Raw genomic sequence first — 16,488 nt, 5'->3', positions numbered from 1 at the left:
ACAGAAGTTTAAGGCTGGAAGGGACCTTGTGAGATCATCAGGTCCAGCCCCCTTGCTCCAGGGCAGGAAAGAAAAGCAAATACTGTATGTTTATACCAAATGTGCTGCCATGTGTCATGTCATTTCAAAGGGCAGAGGGAAATAAGGTTAGATTTGCTTCTGGGCAGGTAATCTGATGGGAACAAGCAGATCTAGATGACCTGCTAAAACTGGCAGAGTTTCAATCTTGTTAGAAGGGCATTTGTTGCTAGTTCTCTTTTTTTATTCATTTTTGGATACAGACTGAGTCCACTGCTTTAAGATGCTGAGTATTACTTAGGATCAGACCCAATTGACCCCAGCTCCCAAAGCCACACTTTACTGTACCTAGTATTGCTTATTCAGTAGGTCGGGTTTTCACCGCTGTAGGTCCGAAGCCAGTGGATACAATGCAGGGTTATGCTTTATCTAACTGGCAGAGGTGATGGTTTGTCAAAACTGTTCCTTATATTAAAAAAACACCTTTTAAAATTATAACAACTTTAATGTACAGAGAAATTATTTTAAAGCATAAAAAAATCTGTTTCCCTGAATCTTGTCAAGTAGCAAGTTCATCTAATTAGTCAATCTTTTTAATTAAATAAACCTGATGCAATTAAGGAGAACTGGTGTCATGTTTTGGAGGGTTCTGATTAGTGCAGTTCTTGCTGAATGATTGTCATTTTTTCTGTGTTCTCCAGCATAGCTGGAGATACTTTGTGAGATGTGATGTTTGTCTCTTATGATAAAATGTTATTCTTTTCTCGCATCTTTTTTGGGTTTTTTTTTTTTGGGGGGGGGGGGATATTTAAAAAGTAAGACCAGGTCTCCAGTGGCAGCGAAAGAAAATCCTAATCTGTTTTGTAAATGTCAGCTAAATTGTGAGCAAATAAATGTGTGGATTTTCCTGGCAGAAGGGTAGGCTCAAGTGCATCATGAGGCCTTATTTATTTTTTAGCAGGAGTACTGCAGCTAAGACAGCTGTTTGACAGGTGAAATTTGCTGGAGAGAAGGATGCCTGTGTATCACCATTCTGATTGGATGAGAGACTGTTGTCAGTCAAAGCAGCAGAAAGCTCAGTTAGAGAATATGAAGCTATTGTCCTCAAGAAAAATGAAAGATAACGATGAAATGCTTACCATCTTCAGATGCCAACCATGATCTCTGATGAAGCTCCCTGTATTTTGTATCTTATGTGTAAGCAGTGTGTGCAAAGGGAGTAGTGGAATGAGAGTAAAACATACAAAACCATGCCAACAAGATATTTATGAAATGAAAGGGGGAAAGATTTTTCTTTTAAGGATAAAAAAAAAATGTCACTGGCTTTGGAAAACATAGGATGAAACATAATAAAGGTTTGTTGACTTGCAGGGGGGCAGAGAGTGGGGAGAGGTGGCAGCAGGTGGCAGTGGGGCAGGCACAGGCACAGGGCAAAGGGTGGAGGAGTGGGGGGGCAGGCAGCAGTGAGGGGCAGGTACAGGGAGCCAAGGGGCTGGGAGCATAGGCACCAGGTGGAGCAAGTGTCAGTGGGGATAGGTGGCAGGGGACTGACACAGGCACTGGGGGGCGGGGGTAAGGGCCACGATTCTAGCTGTAGGGCACTCAGGGGGAGGCTAGGGCCATGTGGAACAATGTCCAGTGAAGGAGGGGGGAAATGTCCATGCAAGTCATTAAAACCAGTGCAGGGAGGAGAGCACCCACAAAGGAGCATGGTTTGGGGAGGGGGGTGCTGGCACAGTGCAATGGTGTGCAGCCCAAGGGCCCATGACCCCCAGCGGTGAAGCTTGCAGGGTGTGCTGCTCCTGCTAGTGCAGACCAGGGGGCATGTATCTCCTGACCGCTTTGCTTACAAGTTAGACAGCTCTGCATTAAGCAAACAGCTACCCTGAGATGAAAGCATGCAGGTTTCAGAAAATAATTCCATATGGGATTTAAACAGAATGTAAATATGTCAGCTAGGGAGTTATGTAATGAGGATGTGGAATCTCCATTTTCAGAGGTTTTAAAAACAACCAAACAAATGTGGGGCAAGGATAGTCTGGGAACATTTGATCTTGTTTCAGAGGCACAGAATAGACGAAATGGTCCTGTCAATAATTTCTAGGATTCCGTGATTATTTCCTCACTCTATTGTTGTCAGACTATATGGATATTTAAACTATTAAGTGTACCGCTATAGCTGTGTTTGTATGAATTCCCTGAATTTTTGAACAATTATTTTAATATAATTAAAAACTGACATGCAATTGTTAATCTTTTATAATGATCATTTTAAAGCAGAAATATCTTTTCTTCAAAACTGTACCAGCTTGATTGATATGTGAGCACCCATCACAAAGCATCTGTTAGAGAAATTCTATTACTGAATGTCTGTCACGCTTGAAAATTGGAACAAACGTTGCAAGACCAACTTGGTTAAAATGTTATGATACATTTCTAAAATTGCTTTCCACCATAGCCACAGATGATCCTTATATTTTTAGTAAATTATATACAAATAGGCATTTGTAAATGATTTACAACATTTGCACATTTTCATATTGGTTCTGCAATTGTCTGTTCCTTGTGTTGGCAAGAATGCTGTCAAGCAGAGACATAACCAGTATTTTTAACAGGTATTGGGGTCTGAGCGTGCCAGGGAAAGCTAAGGTATAATATACCAAATTCAGCAGCCAAATTAACTCCCTTGCTGCTGATTCCCCTTCCTTCCCCGTCAACTTCAGAGCCTCGATCCTTTCTTCTGGCCGGTTCCTGGCCACTTCTGCTTTCTCTGTGCTGCAGTGGGTTATAAGTGCTGATATCTTGAGCCTCTTTGCCTGTTTCAGAGTCTCCCTACCTCTATTCTGGTACCCCATTTAGTGTCCAGAGCTCCTGACTCCATTATCTACCAGTATTTACTTACACTACATTATCAAGCCCAATTTTTTTTTTTTTAAAAAGGGGGCGGGGGAGGGAGCAAATAACTATTTCCACAGTAATGCGTATTCAGTTATGTCAATAGTTATGTATTCAGTTATGTCAATAGTTTTCATGATAGTTTGATATCACAAAGACTATTATAATTTAATTTCAAAGTTCTAGACTCTGATAAGTGATTTAAAGAGATGTTAAAAATAAACTGCCTAGAAGAACTTAATGGAAATACTATAACAGGCAAGGAAAGCAATAAAATAAAATGAAAGAAAGGAAGCAAGATACTTATATGATTATCCAGCCTCAGGCAGGAGGTTAGATTAGATGACCTTTGGAGGTCTCTTCCAGCCCTAGTTTCATAGTTTCATAGTAGCTAGAGTCAGAAGGGACCTAGGTAGATCATCTAGTCCGACCCCCTGCCTTGGCAGGAAAGAGCACCGGGGTCAGATGACCCCGGCAAGGTGCTCATCTAACTTCCTTTTAAAAATCCCCAGGCTAGGAGCCTGCACCACTTCCCCTGGAAGCCGGTTCCAGGCCCTAGCCGCCCTGACTGTGAAGTAGCGCCTCCTAATATCTAATCTAAACTTACCCTCCGCCAGTTTGTGACCGTTATTCCTGGTCACTCCTGGCAGCGCACGGGGGAACAGGGACTCCCCCAATACCTGCTGATCCCCCCTGACCAGTTTGTAGCAGGCCACAAGGTCCCCCCTTAACCTTCTCTTGTGGAGGCTAAACAGGTTCAGGTCCCGTAGCCTCTCCTCATAAGGCCTGCCCTGCTGACCCCTGATCATACGAGTGGCCCTCCTCTGGACTCTTTCCATATCGTCCACGTCCCTCTTGAAGTGTGGCGCCCAGAACTGGACGCAGTACTCCAGCTGCGGCCTGACCAGTGCCGCATAGAGGGGGAGGATCACCTCCCTGGACCTGCTCGAGATGCATCTGTGGATGCATGACAGGGTACGGTTGGCCTTCTTGACTGCCTCCCCACACTGCTGGCCCATGTTCATCGTGGAGTCAATGACGACTCCAAGATCCTTTTCCGTCTCCGTGCTGGCAAGAGGGGAGTTCCCCAACCTGTAAGTGTGGTGCCGGTTCTTCCTCCCCATGTGCAACACCTTGCACTTATCAGTGTTAAACCCCATCCTATTCTCATCCGCCCACCGTTGCAACCTGTCAAGGTCAGCTTGTAGCCTATTGCACCCTTCTAGTGCACCCACATCCCCCCACATCTTAGTGTCATCAGCAAACTTGAACAGGGTGCTTTCTACCCCCTCATCCAAGTCACTGATGAAGATGTTGAACAGTGCGGGCCCGAGGACTGAGCCCTGCGGAACCCCACTGCCCACATCCTTCCAGGTCGAGAAGAACCCATCCACTACCACCCTCTGGGTGCGGCCCTCCAACCAGTTGGCGACCCATTTGACTGTGTGGGCATCGACACCACAGTCTCCCAGCTTTTTGATGAGGACAGGGTGAGAGACAGTGTCAAAAGCCTTCCGGAAGTCCAAAAAGACTACATCCACAGCAACCCCTGCGTCTAATGATTTGGTGACCTGATCGTAAAAGGCCACCAGGTTGGTCTGACAAGACCTGCCACTGATGAACCCATGTTGGTTGCCCCTGAGCATGCATTCCCCCGCAAGGCCCTCCTGGATGTGTGCCAGGATAATTTTTTCAAAGAGCTTACCCAGGATTGAGGTAAGACTAACTGGCCTGTAATTTCCCGGGTCCTCTTTTTTTCCCTTTTTGAAGATAGGGACCACATTGGCCCTCTTCCAGTCCTCCGGCACCTCGCCAGAGCACCATGAGTGCTCATAGAGCCGCGCCAGGGGTCCCGCAATGACCTCGGCCAGTTCCTGTAGAACCCTAGGGTGAAGATCGTCCGGACCAGCGGACTTGAACACGTCCAGCCTCTCCAGAAGTACCCTAACTAACTCCTCGCTAACCCCTGGCCCAGGCGTGTCTCTCCCGGGGCCCGAGGGGGGCCCAGCAGGGAGGTGGATGAACTGGTCCCTACTTAGGAAGACAGAGGCAAAGAAATCGTTAAATATGTTAGCTTTATCATCTGGCGTGATGACTAAGTTGCCCATCGTGTCCTGCAGGGGCCCCACATTACCCGGGACCCTCTTTTTACCCCCTATGTATTTGAAGAAGGACTTCTTATTGTCCTTAATCCGGGAAGCTAGTCCTATCTCCAACTCTGCCTTGGCCCTCCTGACTGCCCCCCTACATCCTCGGGCGACTGTAACATAGTCCTTCTTGGTCTCTATGATTCTGTATTATTAATTCCCAATATTTTGGAATCAGTTAACAGGAAATTTTGATTTAAATCAACAAGAGTAATCCTATTTTGCATTTGTTCTGTTTAATTAGTTTCCTAAACAAAGATTAATTCTCAATGGTTGATATAATTTGGTATTTCTTATTTTGTACCCAGGAGATGCACGCTAATAAATATTTATTTAAACCATTAGCTTAATATGCATTTCTTCAGATCCTTAATTTTTACATTTTTTATTACATTGGAAAATGGTGGATAATGAATTTCTCACTAACTAGGTACTTTTCTCTTTTTTACTTATGATTTGAGTATAACTGCATTTCAAATTGAATTAAGAATGCACAAAAATAGCACTTTAAGATTAAGGCTCCTTTTTATTAAATGAAGTTATATTAAATATGCTGGATGCAAAAGAAAAAGACATGTTTTTCATGTAAAACCAACTGATTTATTTAACATAAGAAGTAATATATGTAGTAGTGAATTAAACTAATTCTTCCCAATATCCCTGTCCTTCAGGGTTTTAGAACTAGTAAATCTCATTCACTCATACCTTGTTTTAAACAAACTTTAAAAAGCAAGCCTTTAAAAAAATAGCTTTTTTTAAAAAATGAGGATGTATTTTATTTAAATTAAAGAGTCTGATTTAATTTTTTTTTAAAACCTTGTTCCTCTTCAAGTCAATGGCAAAACGCTTACTAAGTTCAATTGGGGCAGAATTTCACCCTTAATCGCTAGATTTTCCTTCAGGCAAATTAGGGTAGAATAAAACTCCATAATCTAAATAAATTAATAAAAGACGTGGATTTTTTTAAAAACATTATGTGTATTGTTTATTTAAAACATGGAGTTTTATCTTACCTGATTTACCTGAAGCAACGGGACCTGAATTTCACCATAACAAAAAGAGAGATTTTTCTGCCAATGGCTCTTTAAATATGGCCTTGATACATTGGCACAAAGGTGAAGGGCCTAAAAAGGCAGGGCCTTTCTCTTCATTTAAGTTCATATAGCACCTAGCAAAATAGGGGGTTATAGTCTAAGGGTTTCTGTCACAGCAGGAATGATTTCAGTACGCAGAGATTCCTTGGCCCTGCCTTTCTTGGTGCCTTGGGAGGTTGTTCCAAGGACAGACACCTGTTTTCTTCTTCAGCAAAAGCTACATTTCTTCTTCAGCAAGAATTAAGTGACATAATATCACATTTGAAGTAAATTTTCAGCTTTAGGTTCTTTTCTAGCCCCTGAAAGTAAGTGATATAACATATACATATATGTATATACAGCTGCTGCTATTCATACATGAATATTCCCTTATAGTACACAGGCATTAGGGCTGTTCAAAGCTTCAGTCACTGATTCGATTCGGCAGAAGTTTGACCTGATTCGAATCAGAATTGAATCAGGAGACCTTTTAATCTCTCCAAATCAAATCGGAGAGATTTGGAAAGATTCGACAATTCGACCACAGACACAGCTTTAAATGTTTTTTCTACATACCTCAAGGTACCAGACAACTCACGAATGCTGAGATGCTGGGGTGGAGGGAGCATCCCACAGAAGCGTGGGGGGCTCCCCAGTGCTTTCAGCTGCAGACCCAGCAGTGGGCCAGTTCACTTCCAGGTTTGCTGCCGAGCACACAGGGACGCTCCATCTGCCCCAGCATTGCAACATTCACGAGCTGCACCTGGTACCTCGAGGTATGTAGAAAAAACATTTAAAGCTGTGTCTATGGCCAAATTCCTGATTCTCTGAATCAGCATCAAATCTTCAGGTTCAGATTTGACCAGATCAAATCAGGATAGTGATCCGAATCAACAAATCGAATCACTGTCCCCAATTCTGGCTGAATCCAAATCCAGATCAAATACAGCCTGTTTAGCACACCCCGAATAGACATCAATAAAACTTCAGGGGTAAAATCTTGGTTAGAGAGATAACCTCCTTCCGTCCCCCCTCTACCCCCCTCCCTATATTTAAAGGAGCTTTACCCATGTAATAATTTTGTCCTTTTATACGTTACAGTGTCATGCGCACAGCTGAAGGGTGGGGAACAGTGTAGTCACCCATCACAAAGAGTCAAAAAGTAGTGTAGAGCAAAAGGGGAAAATTCTGATCACCTCTTAACAAGCTTTGATTGATTTGATAATGACTACCAGGTGCTCAGTGCCACATAGGATTATGAATACTTTGAAATATAACAAATGTCAAGAAGTCTAATTTGAGCTTTTCTTAGCACTTTTGCCAGTAAAAATAACTGGATGACTTCATCTCGCAGGAGTTTTTAAATATTCTATTGTAGAAAGCATATATGATATGAAGAAACATATTATATTTAAATATCCTGCTGAGGCATCCATTGTTTATTGTTTCTCTGATTGTGTTATTCTGGTGTACTCTCCATCTTATCAGAAATCAAAACAATGGTACCTGTATCAAAATGGATGTTGTTTAGAAGCAAAAATATCAGGAAGCATATACTGCATGACTTTATTGTATCTGGCTCATCTTATGTTTCATAACATATGTGTGTTTAAGATAATTTTGGTTTTCAAACAGCAACCTGAATCATGCCTGGGAAACACTAAATTTTTTTTTTTTTTGCAAAAAGATTTGACAATAGGTATATTTTAAAAATATTTCTCCTGCATTTAATAGATAACAGGCAATTAATTTCTTGGACTAATACATGCAAATTGTATGTTACTAAAGTGCCACCTACTGTACTGACTAAAGCAATGCATAATGACACTGCAGAATTGAATTTCTCTAGCCAATTGGGGAAGCAACTGAGTTCTCTAGCATGTTTCCAGCCCTTATTTTTCTTTACCTTGCTCTAAAGATCTATGCTGACAAAGTGACCAAAGAAGATTTGTTTCTATCCGTTATAGTACTATCAAAGTCTCTGACATCTCTTTTAAACTTAGATTGATTATTCAGTGCCATGAAGGCATGTCAGTTGGAGACCAGTGTTTGTTAATCGAGGTTTTAAACTTTCCAGCTATGCTGCCTGTCTCTGAAATATAGCTCATTAAAAGAGGCTGTATATAAAATGGTATCATAGTTTCTCACTTGTTTTCTTTTATTTCATTCTTTCGCCTTGAATCAAAACTAAACCAATACAACTGTTTTAAACCAATAAGACAAGGGGGAGCAATTCATAAGCACCCCAAATCGCAATGCAGGAGTCCTGCTGCTTCACAGCCACTGCCTGCAAGCCAATAACCCTTTGCTATTTTACTGGGGCAATGATCAGTGGACTCCTGTAGCCATTATCTACCCCAGTACAGTGGAACTGAACTGATCACCCTTTATCTGTGACGCTCCATGGCTGTAGTAGTAGACAGCATCAGCCTTTTCTGATTTTCAGAGCTATTTCATAGCTGGGAAATTGTACAGTATGTCCTGTGGCAGACAAGTCCAGATGTGCTATTCATAACACACCTTTTCGAGCAATCTCTTACTAGTTCAAGTTTTTATTAATAAATAACAATAATGCTGTCACATTGTCTTGTGTAGTGGGGAGTAGAAGTTGGTAAATAAATCCTGCAGCCAGGCACTTGGTACTTACGTGATTTTATTACAAAACCTGGTTATAGTGTGCAAGTGAATAAAAATTACAGGGACGGTAAAGTAAGCTATAAATAAAAGGATTAAATGCATACAAGGAATATTGGCTTTGGCCAATTCAGAGTCTTGGTCTCTTGAGGAAAGTATTACTCCTTCAGAAAGAGAGAGAAAGCAAGAAAAAAAGAAAAGCAGAAAAAGGATGACACACCCTCTTCAATTAGAAAAGAACTTCCTGTCATTATCACAGCCACCCACATCTCTGCATGCTTCTAAATGGTTGTGGTTCTATATTTTCAATTTATTTTGTCATTTGCCCATTCCAATTGCCACCTTGCCGGATGTCCAACTCAGTTTTACTCAGACTGAGGGAGAAAAAGCACTTAAAGGCTAGTATAGATGGCCACGTCCATCTCTCTAGAATATCAGGCAGACCGAGTATTGCTCTATAGAAAGTTTATTTCTGCAATCTCAGGGAAAGATAATTTCTGAATGCTTCCTAGCTCTGTTTTTGAAGTTCAAGAAGAGCTTATATTGAATGGAATTCGTTTTTCATTTTTCCTGTGTTCTGCTAACTACAAGCCAAATCCTACAATCAGAACTCCTACTAACTTCAGTAAGACTTCTACTTTTGCCTAGGATTGCAGAATCAAGCTGTGTTTGATACCATTTCTGTTGAGAAATACAGACTGTTGCAAATGATTTATTTTTACTCAGGGTGGATAGAAATTGATGATTTTTTTTAACCATGCAATGGGAAAGTTGATAAAAAATCAATGAATTAAATCAGGCTTTTGGCTTGATGATTTAAATTGATTTAAAACAGCTTCATTTAAATTGGTCCATCCTGCTTTTACCATTTGGTGGGATAAAGCATCCATAAAAACTACTGAAAGATGATCCCAGCAGAGGGGAATCCTTGAGTGGCTTGTAGTACTTGTCATCCTACCATTTGTCTCTGGGCCCAGTTTCTGACAGGGGCCATGTTCAGATGAGCATGCAAATTTGGTTCCCTGGGGACAAGTACCAGTGGCAGACCTTGTGCTGCAGCTACTTGTCCCTGGGGAACGACCATGCCACACACACTTTGGCAAGTTACCCTGGGGGTGATAAGGAGGCTGGGACCAGCACTGTGCTGCCCCAGCAGCCTTATCTGGAGTCCTGGGGGCCTCCTGGGGCTGCAGCTGTGGAGCTTCTGCTGGGCAGAGCCTGGCTGGCAGCCACAGCATGGGTCTGGGTGGTGCAGCTCCACTTTTCAGCAGTGTGTGCTGCCTGTGCATGTGTTGCTTCAGGTTTTTTTCCATGGGCTTTAGGGGTCAAAAAAGCTGTGGAAATAAAAAATCAGCAATGTACACTTGGGCAACACACCCTTGCAGTATGGAGAACACTTCAGTGTGTGGTATGTGGTGCTGCGAACATGTTTGTTGTGCCACATACCACACAGCCACGCTTATCTGGATGCACCCAGTGGGTGCCTCTACACATTCATTAACGCACTTTAGGTAATACACATTAAATTTAGCACCTCCACTGTGAAGTACTAGAAAAAGGCGCGGTAACCTATTTTAATGTGCATTACCTAAAGAACACATTTAAAACAGGCTAATGCACATTAAAGCACACATGTAGATGTGTCCAGTGGGTGTATCTACATATGCAATTAAGTTGCAGTAATAAACTCCAGTGCTTATCACTTCAGCGTTTATTGCTTCCTGGGTGCCACATTTACACGTGTACCTGCCAGCCCAGGGCTGCTCCGACCCAGCTCAGCATGCTGCAGGGGGCTGGCTGGAGTACTAAGGTGCTCCATCGTGGGGGTAGCTGGCAGGCAGCCCCCTCACGGAAGCACCTTTGTATCCCAGCGAGCCCCTCCAGCATCTACATGTACATTGCTGCAGAGTAAAAAACTCCACTGCAAGATAGTACTTGTATTTACAAGTAAATGAATTAACTAGTAAATACAAGTACTATCCTGCTGCGTAGTTATTAGTTTACTCCTGCCTAATAGCATTGCTTGTGTAAGCAAAGCATTTACTGTACAGCTAATTAGTCAACTGCAGTAAATATCTTGTGTAGATTCACCCAGTTTTTGCCAGGAAGAGATGCTTTGGCATTGCTTTCCTGCATTCTGTTGCTGCTGGTACAGGGATGAGCCAGGAGGAAATAGAGCAATACAGAAACTCTTCTAAATTATACCAGAGATTCTGTGACCTCAGGATTTAGGGAACACTAATTGGCATCCTTTCATCTGCAAGAGGTGGTGGATATTGCAGCCTATGGAGGAGATGGTTTGCGATGTCTCAAGTGACTGAATAGTCCAACTGGAGATTTGTATGATCTGTGGCAGTGGTTGCAAGTATGCGTGTCATGATTGGGTGGTTGGGCAGCTGCTGGCTTCCTGCAGACTCTTTTCTCTTCAAGCTGTTAGAGCCAATTCCTGTCATGTACTTTAATGCCCTGGTGGAGATGGTGACACCACTTGTTCTGATTGCTTGCCAAGGATTCCAATTGGTTAGGATCAATTCCAAATGCCTTCATATCTCGCTTGCACATGTCTTCGTAGCAAAGCTTGGGATGTTCTGTTTCATAGTTTCATAGTTTCATAGTAGCTATAGTCAGAAGGGACCTAGGTAGATCATCTAGTCCGACCCCCTGCCTTGGCAGGAAAGAGCACCGGGGTAAGATGACCCCGGCAAGGTGCTCATCTAACTTCCTTTTAAAAATCCCCAGGCTAGGAGCCTGCACCACTTCCCCTGGAAGCCGGTTCCAGGCCCTAGCCGCCCTGACTGTGAAGTAGCACCTCCTAATATCTAATCTAAACTTACCCTCCGCCAGCTTGTGACCGTTATTCCTGGTCACTGCTGGCAGCGCACGGGGGAACAGGGACTCCCCCAATACCTGCTGATCCCCCCTGACCAGTTTGTAGCAGGCCACAAGGTCCCCCCTTAACCTTCTCTTGTGGAGGCTAAACAGGTTCAGGTCCCGTAGCCTCTCCTCATAAGGCCTGCCCTGCTGACCCTTGATCATACGAGTGGCCCTCCTCTGAACTCTTTCCATATCGTCCACGTCCCTCTTGAAGTGTGGCGCCCAGAACTGGACGCAGTACTCCAGCTGCGGCCTGACCAGTGCCGCATAGAGGGGGAGGATCACCTCCCTGGACCTGCTCGAGATGCATCTGTGGATGCATGACAGGGTACGGTTGGCCTTCTTGACTGCCTCCCCACACTGCTGGCCCATGTTCATCGTGGAGTCAATGACGACTCCAAGATCCTTTTCCGTCTCCGTGCTGGCAAGAGGGGAGTTCCCCAACCTGTAAGTGTGGTGCCGGTTCTTCCTCCCCATGTGCAACACCTTGCACTTATCAGTGTTAAACCCCATCCTATTCTCATCCGCCCACCGTTGCAACCTGTCAAGGTCAGCTTGTAGCCTATTGCACCCTTCTAGTGCACCCACATCCCCCCACATCTTAGTGTCATCAGCAAACTTGAACAGGGTGCTTTCTACCCCCTCATCCAAGTCACTGATGAAGATGTTGAACAGTGCGGGCCCGAGGACCGAGCCCTGCGGAACCCCACTGCCCACATCCTTCCAGGTCGAGAAGAACCCATCCACTACCACCCTCTGGGTGCGGCCCTCCAACCAGTTGGCGACCCATTTGACCGTGTGGGCATCGACACCACAGTCTCCCAGCTTTTTGATGAGGACAGGGTGAGAGACAGTGTCAAAAGCCTTCCGGAAGTCCAGAAAGACTACATCCACAGCAACCCCTGCATCTAATGATTTGGTGACCTGATCGTAAAAGGCCACCAGGTTGGTCTGACAAGACCTGCCACTGATGAACCCATGTTGGTTGCCCCTGAGCATGCATTCCCCCGCAAGGCCCTCCTGGATGTGTACCAGGATAATTTTTTCAAAGAGCTTACCCGGGATTGAGGTAAGACTAACTGGCCTGTAATTTCCCGGGTCCTCTTTTTTTCCCTTTTTGAAGATAGGGACCACATTGGCCCTCTTCCAGTCCTCCGGCACCTCGCCAGAGCACCATGAGTGCTCATAGAGCCGCGCCAGGGGTCCCGCAATGACCTCGGCCAGTTCCTGTAGAACCCTAGGGTGAAGATCGTCTGGACCAGCGGACTTGAACACGTCCAGCCTCTCCAGAAGTACCCTAACTAACTCCTCGCTAACCCCTGGCCCAGGCGTGTCTCTCCCGGGGCCCGAGGGGGGCCCAGCAGGGAGGTGGATGAACTGGTCCCTACTTAGGAAGACAGAGGCAAAGAAATCGTTAAATATGTTAGCTTTATCATCTGGCGTGATGACTAAGTTGCCCATCGTGTCCTGCAGGGGCCCCACATTACCCGGGACCCTCTTTTTACCCCCTATGTATTTGAAGAAGGACTTCTTATTGTCCTTAATCCGGGAAGCTAGTCCTATCTCCATCTCTGCCTTGGCCTTCCTGACTGCCCCCCTACATCCTCGGGCGACTGTAACATAGTCCTTCTTGGTGATGACCCCATCTCTCCATTGGGTATATGCCTCCCTTTTAGCAAGGAGACATTCCCGGATGCTCTTAGTGAGCCATGGGGGTTTATGTGCCCTCCTGCTCCCTTTGACCCTTGTTGGGATTACCTCCCTTTGGGCATGGAGGATCGTCTCCTTAAGGAGCAACCACTCACCTTCGACATCTGATTCCCTTCCCCTCTGGGTCCTCAGCGCTTCCCCAACGATCCTCCTTAGCTTGTTGAAGTCAGCCCTCCTAAAGTCTAGGGCTGTTGCCTTGCTGCAGCCCTTTGCCACCTTACGCTGGATGGTGAATTCCAGCAAGCGATGATCACTGTCTCCCAGGTGGCCCATCACCCGCAGCCCCCTCACCAGGTCATCACCCGTGGCCAGCACCAGGTCCAACAAGGCGTCTCCCCTGGTGGGACTGTGCACCTCCTGGGTTAGATGGAGGTCCTGCACTCTGGCTAAGAACCGACGTGAGCGATCAGACTTGGCTGACTGCTCCTCCCAGCAGATGTCTGGGAAGTTCAGGTCCCCCATCCTTAGCCCTCACTGCCTCTGTGAGCTGACCTAAGAATTCCTGGTCGAGCTCTTCTCCCTGGTTGGGAGGTCTATAGTAGACTCCCACCGTTAAGTCTCTCTCCCCTGGACTGCCTTTTACTCTAACCCAGAGCACCTCAGAGTGCCCCCCCTCTACCCCCTTGCTAATTAACAAGGAAGTATATTCCTCCTTGATGTAGAGTGCTACTCCTCCACCTTTCCTTCCTATCCTGTCCCTCCTGTACAGCCTATAGCCCTTGACACTCACCGCCCAGTCATGCGATGAGTCCCACCACGTTTCTGTGATCCCTACTATGTCAGGGCTGGTGACAGCTAGGAGGAGGGCAAGTTCCTCCTGCTTCTTCCCCATACTTCGAGCATTCGTGTAGAGGCATTTGAGGCCTCCAACGGTTGTGCCCACTGACCCCCTAGTCTCAGCAATGCCCCGTCCCCCATCACTTACCTGTTTCTCCCTTTTGACCATTGGTCTGGGCTCGCTGGCTGTTGCTGGGCCTGGTAGTTCATCATCTCCTCCGCCCTCATCTTCCCCCTCCCCCGACGAGCCTAGTTTAAAGCCCGCCGAAGGAGGTTCACCAACCTGGAAGAGAACACACGCTTACCTTTAGGGGAAAGGTGGAGCCCATCCCATCCCAGCATGTCTCTCATCACGATGTGCCGGTCATGGCTGAGGAAGCCAAAGCCCGCCTCGAAGCACCATTCCTGTAGCCTCCAGTTGGTCTCCGCTATGCACATCTCGCTATGCATATCTCTGATAGGGAGGGAACAAACACACACCATTCTCCTACCTGTGAGGTAGGCTGTAGTACAGAGTTTGAACCATATAGTGTATCCCATATTACTTTTAAAAAACATGTTCTAGCTTGGTTTCATTAGGGAGACTCTGCAACTTTTAATTTGTCTAAGTTCTTTTGTTGCATTTTTTTCTGTTTGTGCAAGACTGAGGAAAGACAGTAGAATGAGCGTTCATATCAAGTTACAAGACAGTTAAGATAAAGGAACCATGTTCCAGCCTTTATTACAGAAAGCCGGATATTCAAAATGCAGGGCTACCTGCATTTTGTGCACATGCAATGATGTGGATGTGCATACTTTCAGCTACGCAAGGGTATACTGAGTATTGTGTAATCAGGCATTAATCAGGCATGCCTAATTATCAGATTGCATGTGTACATGCAGTAATAAGTGCAAAAACTTACATCCTGGCATTTATTTTAAAATAATCTATTTCTTTCATTAATTAATATTTCATGAATATTTATAGTAATACACAGTCATATTCATATTGAAAGCATCCCACATATTCTTAGGGGAAATTTAGTTAGTGCCATCACACAGAAAAAAAATATCTGATCCATTTATGTATCTTTTTTATGACAGCTGAATAAGGCCATATTTAATTTTGTTTCAATATAGATCAGTAATCAATTTTTTGTTTATTTTACTCATAAAAAACAAGAACAGATCTGTTCCAGTAATTTTAAATGTAATGAAATTGCAGCACTGGGAGACATAGAAGATGAAGTTCATTTTGCCTGGAGGAAAAGAAATTGTCAGAAATAAATATACCAAGCTGAGAATGGATTTCCACATTTTCAGCACTGATAAAATAAAAAGCTTCTCTTCTCTCCCACTGATTATGGTTCCTCTATATTAAAATGAGTAAATTGCACAAGAGAATTATTTTTACACATGCTAAATATATTTTATTGTCTTTCCCAAGTAGCAACCTCAAAACAGATTTGAAATGTATCTTTCTGAACAATCCAAGTCATGTGACCGAGCTCCATTTTAATATGATGCTCAGCAGAGCCAGCCTTAGTGAAAATGGTGCCCTGGGTGAACTTGAATTTGGGGGGAGCGTGTCCCCAGGACTCCTGCATCCCCTCCCCCCTCATGTCAATGCTGCAGGCAGGGTGCAGTCCAGAGGGAGGCAGAGGAGCATGGTGTGCCAAGCAGGCAGGTGGGCAGACACTGCTGCTGCTGCCACCCACACTGCCTGGCCTGGTTCCTCCTGAGCAGTGGCTAGAAGCCGGGGGAAGGCTGGGCTGTGCACCACTCCTCCTGCCTGGGGTGGGAATCAGCTGGGGGCGGGAGGTAAAGAGCACTGCTGTGAGCATGGTGTTCGATCATGGGTGTGTGGGGCGTCCCCCTGACCACAGTGTCCTGGACAGTTGCCCATGTTGCCCACCCTTAAAGCTGGCTTTGATGCCCAGTGAAAGTCTTGACAAAGCAACGAGAGAACCCTGAAGCTTGAAGTTTGATGGTTGTATGAAAAACGTAGAAATCAAGTAGCATTTGAAAATGATATATTGCAGCTAGAATTTTTTTTGTTGTCACATATTTGATTAGGATTGATTGCCCGTCTTTAATTTAAATGATGTCCTTTGTTGGGGATTGTTTTCTCATGCCCCATACCCCATGACACTCCAGCCCCAGATATTTCTCAGCAGCCTCTGCCCACATCACTGTGGCCGGTTTCCATGGAGACCCCAGTAGTGCCAGGGTCATGGCAGCGTGGGGCCAGGGTTTCCATGGAGACTGGCCCCAGCAGCACAGGTAGGGCACGTGCCTGGGCAGGGAGTTGCTCCAGAGCTGGGATCTTGCAGTGGTGACAGTCTGGTCCGGAGCAGGGGCAGACCCACAATCTGCCGTCT

This window comes from Crocodylus siamensis, chromosome 5 (assembly GCF_052110815.1).
Source record: "Crocodylus siamensis isolate JL-2025a chromosome 5, ASM5211081v1, whole genome shotgun sequence".
Taxonomy (NCBI): Eukaryota; Metazoa; Chordata; order Crocodylia; family Crocodylidae; genus Crocodylus; species Crocodylus siamensis.
The sequence above is the reverse complement of the archived record's forward strand: the minus strand, read 5'-3'. Positions refer to the sequence as shown.